We start from the raw sequence: 9,338 nt of genomic DNA, 5'->3' as shown, positions 1-9,338 counted from the left end.
AATCAGAAATTCATTCGACGAAGAAGGCAAAAAGTGACATTTACGTTTAAAAAAATGTCATCTAAACAACAATAAAAAGACATTAAAATAAACGAATCTGTCATCTGAAAATAAATCGATTGACATGATTGATTAAGACCTATGTCATCTGAAACAAACTATAACGACAGAAATTATTATAAAAAATGTCATTGCGAATACCAATATGCCAATTTTCCATACATCTACTTGACATTTTTAATTATTAGTATGTCATGTGATGACATTAAAGGTGACGGTAATAATAAATAAGTTATTATCGTAACACGAGTAATATGACAACACGCAAATAGGCTAATGTCATGTGACGTGCTTTCATATGACAGAATCCAACCTTCATCTAAAGGTGCATCAAACGGCAGCGAGCCCCGTGACAGTTTTTTCTCTTACGGGACGACGGTTTTTAACCGTCATCTGAAAGGCTATTTGACGTAGTGTAAAGAGAAACGAGAAATGAAGCTTGAAGTTCTTCCTGGAAAATCACCCCTGAAGACGAAGATTAAACGCAGGAAACATATGCTCTGACACCATAACAAGATTGAACACATAAGTGATCGAAGAAAAAAACCCCGTTGTATATTAAAGGTTTGTAAAGAATATACATAGGAAGAAGAAGAGGCGGATACAAGGAGAAAATACAAAAGTTAACTCTAATATGTATAAAAGTTATCTATATATACAATTTGAGACAAATATAAATAAACTCCTTAAAGAATAATTACAAACATACCCTTCATATTAATACTTATTTACAAATCTATTAAATTTCTTTTTCGACTTCCTCTACATTTTGATAAATGAAGATACACACGTGCCATAAATAATCGAAGATACAATAGTTAGATACCTTCCAAAGTCTATGAAAGTAGAAGATTTCATTCATGGTATTACGACAGATTTGGAGTCCTTCTACTGTCTGTTTGTTCGAGTTTTGAAAGCTCATCTTAAATCATGAGAATAATATTGTGACTCCCACTGATTCGGAACAGTTGGTCCATACTCTATTCAATTTAAGAGGAGTGTAAATAAAGTAACAATAAAACATGAATTATTATGTAAATAAAATTCCTTATTATAGTATATTGTTTTTAGATATGTTATTCCTAATGGAGTTCAAATATTTCTCAATATATAGTTGTTTTTTTTTTTTTTTTTGATAAACAATATAGTTCATTATTCAATTACATTTACATTGGTTACTTTAGCAGGAAAGCAAAAAAACAAAGTGGCAAGTTGGTAATTTGGTAAATAAGATGAAGAAGAAGGCCAGAGAAATCCAAAGGAATGGTTGCACTTGCAGAGTTAGTATAAATGAAAAGCAAAATCAGATCTAGTCCATTGTTATTATTGTTAGGTGTCCTTCGCGAATTTTACAGTCTTTTTCTTTAATACGTTCATCACCATGCAATTTTTTTCACTTTTTTAAAACCATTTTGATTTTTAGATTTCCTCCTATTTCATAATTATCCGTACACAGGCAGTATAACTTTTTTTAGGAATATTTATAGCGTTCCCTTCTATAAGCTTGCTTATTTACCTTTACAAAATTTTAATTTCTTCAATTCATCTCATTACTATGTATATTTTATGAATTTCATTCTTGTCCCATTTAAATTACGGATATCCGCAAGTATCATTGCCTATTAAAAATTAATATATAAAACAAAAAATATTACAAATTTAACAAAAAAAATAAATTTAATAAACTATCCACAAATAAACCATCTATAAATTTCACAAATATGCTAAATCACTTCAATTATCAAGAAATTAATATACACTAAAAATAAATAAGTAAATGTATCATGGGCAGGGCCGGCCCTGGGCCTTGATTTTTGAAGCGCAGACCCAGCGCCCATAGATTTAAGGAGCCCCAAAAAAATCTTTTTAATATAGTATATATTTAAAAAAAAAAACTTATAACCTACCTGCACTACGTCGTTGCTGTTGTGTTGTGCCGTTTTCTGCTTCTTTCTTCAGTTTACCGATTTCTTCCTTCTGTTTTGCCGCTGCTCCTGCTTGCTGCGTCTGTCTTCCGTTTTGCCGCTGCTTGCTTGCTGCGTTCCGGGCGTCCATTCCGTTTGCTGTGTTTCTCTATGTCTCTATGGTGAGTTGTGAATTCATAATTATTAGCACTGTTGATTTTTTTTTGCTGCCTTATTTATATGATATAATTTTGCTGCTTTTGTTAAACACTGTTTCACTGTTTCGAATTCAGATGAATATTGATGTTTTTTTTGTTCCTTTTTATATACCTAATTTGTAGATGAAAACATAAGAATTGATTTTTTTTTTTTTTTGCATACCCATTATCCAATTATGTATACAGAAAACTTCTTGTTTTGTTGCATCAAAAAATAAGATTTTGATTTTTTTTTGTTGCATACCCATTACCCAATTATGTATATAGAAAATTTCTTGTTTTGTTGCCTAATATGAATTGATTATTTTCCATATTTTTTTTATATAAAATTGGAAAAATGCATGTATTTTCTAATATAGTAGTCAGTGGGGAATACATATAAAATTGGTTCTTGACCACTCAAATTTTTTTGCTAAATCGAACTTGCTCAATTTTTTTTTTTGTATAAATACGTGTTATAATTTGAGTGATCAAGAACCAATTTTTAAGTATTAACGTACAATTTCTCAAAATTAAGCTAGATTTTGTTTAAAATTACAACTAGATGTTTGAGGGGTTGTTAGGGGTGTCAACCTAGTTGGGATATCCGACAACCTCTATTTTAACTTTTAAAGAAATTTTATTTTTAGAAATTTTGTATTAAAGGGTCCAATTTTATTCTCTCGCCCCAAGCCTACAAAAGGTCAGGAACGGCCCTGATCACGGGTACATGTAACGGGTATCCTGGGGTATTCCCATACCCGTCACGAGTAATTATTGATCTCACACCCGTTCCAAACTCTTTTACACATGGTACGGATAATTCTATTAGGGTCGGATAATGTAGGATATGCACATCTATTTCTTGGAGGAGAGTCGACACACTAATGGGAAAATCAAATATCCGATTAGTCATGAAGCATGCACATCTATTTCTTTCTCTATATATATATATATGTTGCACTATATATGACAAATTCAAAACGGGTCATTAACAATTGGATATTGCACCTCCGGGGAGACTGACTAATTTTTTTTTAAGGGGATTAAACTGTTGATTAAATATTCCTACCAAAAAGTAGTATAAAAAAAGGGCGGCCCGGTCGCACTATGCGTCCCCGCTAAGCGAGGGTCCGGGGAGGGGTCCCACTACAAGGGCGTACTACCCTGCCAATTTATTTGGCAAGAGGCCGCTCCTAAGACTCGAACCCGTCACGACAACAACGTTTACCGTTGCTCCACCAGAAAGTAGTATAATTGGATTCATAAAGCTTTAATTAAATTAGATCATAATAAAGATGTTTGTTTATTTGTAAAAATAATTAATGGGATTACGAAATGAATGATGTTCTATCTCAACCGAAGAATAAATTTTTGTTATATATAATTAGTAGAGATTTGATTGACAAAATAATAATTACTATAATGAGATTTGATTGATTTAGAATTTAATGATGATGTACATCACAAAGCTAAATATTATTCGTTTTGCATGTGTAGTTATGTTGACCCAATGTGTTGGGTTGTCCTAAACTTTCACCATGACCAACTCCAAAATACACAATTTGGATTATTAAATCATACTAATACTACATCAAGTTTGGTTTTTGATGTCAATTTAGTAACAATTGATGACTAGCTAGCACAAAATTCTACTATTCAAAGATCTGCATGCATGCGTATCCAGTGGCGGAGCTAGAGTTCAAAGTCCGGAGGGGCTCCATTGCATGAAGATTTTTCTTCTTCTTAATAACGACTTAAGGCTTTGATTCATAGTAGTCAAATCAAAATTTTCAAATTTTTGATAATATAAGGATAAATTTGATCATAATTGGAAACATTAAGATACAAAACAACTGAGATTCAATATAAAGTAAAGATACGGTGCAAAAATACTCTAATATTTACACCTAAAAACAATTTTACCCCTAACGTCTAAAATAGTGCAATTTTACCGTTAACGTTGGCAACCAAGAGCAATTTTATCCATAACGTTGGCAAGTTTGGTCAATTGGAGAAATTATTCATCAAATTGTCTTCTCGGTCATAAATTTTGTAACTAAAAAAATACAATTAAAAATAATAAAGGAGAATGAGGTTAATAATGATTAAAAATGATACTTAATATTGATATTTTTAAGGAAAAATTACAAAACTAGGTCAAATGGGAGGCCCATTTACATATTTAACCTATTTACTCAACCTATTACATATCTAGACTCATTTTGTGTGACTTTCCAAAAATACCCCCAATATTTACGCGCGGCTCGCCCCATCCCGTCTGACTTCGCATATTCCATACTATGCGAAGTCTACGAAGTAAATGTTTGGGTTTGCTTGATGAATTTAGTTCGCATATGCGAAGCCTGGATGTGTTTTGAAGCTAATTCGCGAAGTGGTATATAACAAAAAAGGGCAAACAACAACGGATTCTAACATTCAAATCATAACATTATCAAAATTTACAACAAGATTGTCACAATAACGACATTCAAATCATAACATTATCAAAATTTACAACAAGATTGCCACAATGAACTCTATTAACTAATCATTTCAAAGTGAAACTAACTAATCCGGTACCAAGATTACGCATCCGCTTCAAAATTGGCACCATGGGATGGACGTGTCCCATGGTGCACCCCGAGATTGACACAACCTCTCCTAACGAATCATTTCAGGAGTCAATGTGTCAATCTTGGGGAAGTTCATCCCTATACAGGAAGGAAAATCATCTTCCCTGCAGCCCAGTACGCCGCCTTCCAGAAAGGGATGTTACGTATTCAACCATCTACAGAAAAAATTAACCGTGTTAGTTATGAAAAAGGACGATTTTGGATTCGCGAAATGAAAATTAGCGAAGCATGCGAATGTAAATGTGCATGGGAAGACGTGATTTTACTTCGCATAACGATTTTTTCGCGAAGTCTGCGAGGTCTGAAATGTGACTATCTACGTCGTATATCGATGCTTTCGCGAAGTCTGCGAGGTCTGAAACGTAAGGATCTATTCGCAGACTTCGCGAACTAATAGATTCGCGAGGTAGATCCATACGTTTCAGACTCTTTCTCTTCGCAGATCTCCACGAATTCATCGACTACGCGAAGTGAATTCATGGAAAACGCAGGAAAAACAGCAGATACTTACATTTTTCGCTCCTAACAATATGATAAACTGGGAAGAACGACGGAAATAACGTAGAATAACCATTTCTGGAATGGTAACAAGAAGAAAGAAACCAATTAACGAACAGGAAGATGAAGAACCATGGCTTCGTTTTCTAGGGTTAGGAAGTTGCAGAATCAAGAGATGAAAAGAGAACTTCATTGTGATTTGGAAACATGGTGCAGATTTCATGCAATTTAAAGGCAAATAGGAAGATCAAAAGTCTTCAAATCATTAATGGAGGAGCCAAATCGTTTTCGCGCACCAAGGAGAACAGGGGAGAGAAACCGATAGAGTGAGGGGAAGTGGGAAGGGTAGGGGTATTACGGGAAAGTCACATAAAAATAGTCTAGATATGTAGTGAGTTGAGTAAATGGGTTAAATATGTAAATGGACCTCCCATTTGACCTAGATTTGTAATTTTCCCTATTTTTAAAGGAGAATGAGGTTTAAGGGGAAAAAAAATAAAATGAGATAAAAAAAAGTGAAGAGAGGGAGATTCGAACACAAGACCAATTGAATGTAGAGATTATTTTAATAATCACTACAACCAACTATGCAAACTTAGTTTTATGTCATATAATCACATTCTACATTATAAATATTAATTTTAACTATTTTGGGGGCTGCTCGGGACTGAACCACTGTTCGTCAAGGGTGTTCCGGAGGGTCGGAGGGTCGGGAGACCCTCCCTACCCCCTGGCTCCGCCCCTGTGCGTATCAGAGTTACTAACGAGTTATCTCATATGACCTATCCTCCAGTATATAACCTAGAAAACAAATATTAATTGGATCACTGAAGAAAGATAGTCTGACATTCAAGTCAGTTCTAACTTTTAATCTAGAGAGAAAACAAGAAAAGAGAGCAATTCTGTATTTAGAGAGATTAAAGATACCTTAATGGAGGGAATTGAACTCCTTTACATGGTAAAAAATATTATGTCCCCAAATTTTTATCTCCTTTCCGGTCCCTCAATCAATTAACATATGTTAAATTTATCCTAGTGAGCCTTGTCACTTATTAAATCTGTTAACCATGTTTAACTTTGATTAATCATCCAGCTTTGCTTAAATCTAACGACGTCTCTCTCTCTCTCTTTCAATTTAACTTCCCCCCACTCTTCATTTTCTCTTTATTCTCAACGTCATACTTTCAAGTTTGCTTTTTGCAATTTTAAAAAATCTATCTTCAAACAAAAATTTTGATTTCTTTCTATGAATTTCAATTAGTATTGCAATTAAAAGATTATTTCATTTTTATTAGAAAAACAATCAATGTCTATAATTCAGAGTATGTCGGAGCAGCTCCGCTGCACGCGGTAGAATCCAGGTAAGGAAATAATACCTCGTATTGGGCAAACATTCCCCAAGAATTATTAAGAAATGTTACAATAAGGATAGAAGAATAAAAAAATAGTGGGCCTCTGAAAATAGCATGGTGGCTTGCATCGGTGTTTGTCAGACTTAGAGATATATCATTAAGGATTTAGTCTCAGGCCCCGAACTCTTCGACAAGCTTACTTTTCCCATTTTACTCAAGTATGTATTTCGCTAATATTACACTTTTGTTTTATGAAATCAAGTTGTTCATTAATGGAGTTAAAAGTATGAAACTTTGGGTTTGATATGTTATTAGCATATCTATGATGGGTTGATTTCACTTCGCAGATATGTAACCTTTTTACAGTTATTGATGATACATAAAGAACATATTTTTTACTCTATTTGATTCATTTTTAAGGATATATCAGCCTAAAAATTCTAATTGTGTGGTGAAAGGATTTTAATTTCCCTTTTTGAAATTGGGGGAAAATGGTTCAAGGTATAAAGGTGAGAAGAGAGACAAAAGGAAAAGTGTGAGGAAGTTGAATCGGAAGAGAGAGACATTGTTAGATTTAACAAGAGTTGTTAAGAGAGCATGGTTAAACAAAGTTAATTATGGTTAAAAGATTTAATAAGTGTTAAGACTAATTAGGGTAAATTTGACACATTTCATTAATTGGTTAGGGGAGGGGGGCAAACGATTTTATTTCCCTTTATACAGGAGTGGAGACGACTATACTACATAGAAAAAAGATGATTTGTGTCCATTAAAGAAAGGGTACCGAGAAAGTCAACACTCTTTAACCGCTGGTGCTATCTAGGCGCGTTGTTTTAGATTCCTAATTAGGAGAGAATTCCTCGCTTGACAAGATAAGAAAGGAAGATTATGGAAATGTGACATTTATATAGGAGTGGAGACGACTAGTCCAAATAGAAGAAAGATGACTTGTTTCTATTAAAGAAAGGGTACTGAGAAAGTCAACATTTCTTAACCGCTGGTGCTATCTAGGCACGTTGTTTTAGATTCCTAATTAGGAGAGAATTCTTCGCTTGATAGGATAAGAAAGGAAGATTATGGAAATGCGAATAGGACATCCAACACATCGTGAAGGGAATATCCAGGCATGTTCAAGACGAAGTCTCAATTTTCAATTATGTTATCGGAAGGCCCTCCATAACCCGATTGTAACTTTTTAAGGCTAAAGCTGGTGCTTTCACCTCCCAATGAGATGCACAGTTTCGAGAATGTTCTTCCTTGAATGAAAACGAGACATGTTGCTATCAGTCACTCAGGAAAATGAAACGTCGCCTCGATTCTATCTAAGGAGGAATGAGATGGATGGAAATCGTTTTCGCCATCGCATTCTCCTTTAAAGTTTCAAGAAACCCGGTTATTTTCGAGCTCTAGAATCAGATAGTTTGTTTCCATTCATTCTTCTTCTTTTCTAAATTTTAAAATGGCTTTTTTTGACTCTTGGTATTTTGATGATTACACTATTCACTACAACTTAATTATTCACTGCAGTGGAGATATTTTGTACAAAAGACTGATTAAAGAAGATGAGATAGATAATTATAGAATATTTGTAAAATAACATATTTTATATTCTTCTAGTATGAAAATAAAAGACTAATACATAGTACTTAGAATATACAAAGTATTATTATAAGAACACTCCAATAAGAAAAGAGAAGAATGAAGCAGTACAACAATCTACACCCGAGATGGTAGGGGTGGGCACGGTTCGGTTAACCGGTCCATTAGGCAAAAAAATTAACCGAACCGTTATCAACGGTTTTTTAACCATCCAAACCGAAATCGGTCCATATTAATCGGTTAACCATTAATTTCGGTTAGGTTTTTCGGTTAACGGGTTTTAACCAATTCTCACTAGTTAACCATAATTTTTACCCAAACCTAAATTTTTAAATAATATCAAATACACATAATTTCAAAAATTCAAACGAAACGAATTCATGTAAAAGTTCAGAATTCAAACATAAGTACCGAACTAAAAACAATCCATCAAGTTTACATTTAAAACATAAAAAAATATAAATAATATTTCGTCAAAGTAGTTATGTTTAAAATAGAGCATATTTATTTTTTTAAAAGTAAAGCAGTATAATCTATGTTATATTATATTAATATATGTTATAATCTATGTTAAAGATTTTTTTTTAATCTTATAATATAATCTATGTTATATAATCTATGTTATATAATATATTAATTTTTTAAAAAAATATATTTATTAAACGGTTCAGTTAACCGTTAACCGTGGTTTTTGAACACTCTAACCTGAAACCGAAACCGAAACCGAAACCGGTACCTATCTATTTTTTTAACTATTAAGAAAACCACTGGTTTGTTTAACCTCTTTTTCTGGTTCGGATTACCGGTTTTCGATTCGGTTACCGGTTTGACCGGATTTTTTACCCACCCTACGAGATGGTAATATCCAAAAAAAATAAGAAAAGAAAGTTAGAACCTATTTATCATTATTTACTACAGTAGACATCAATGTTTGTATACTATAAGAGGAGATTCATGCAATCACAATCATTTCAAGACTACAATAAAAGAATAAGCTATAATACATGAATTAAATAAAGAAAAGTAATTTTCTTTATGGAAAGTAAAGTGCACTAAAATACTAAAATAACGACTACTTTATTCCAACTTGGA

Source organism: Euphorbia lathyris, chromosome 2 (genome assembly GCF_963576675.1).
Source record: "Euphorbia lathyris chromosome 2, ddEupLath1.1, whole genome shotgun sequence".
Lineage (NCBI taxonomy): Eukaryota > Viridiplantae > Streptophyta > Magnoliopsida > Malpighiales > Euphorbiaceae > Euphorbia > Euphorbia lathyris.
The sequence above is the reverse complement of the archived record's forward strand: the minus strand, read 5'-3'. Positions refer to the sequence as shown.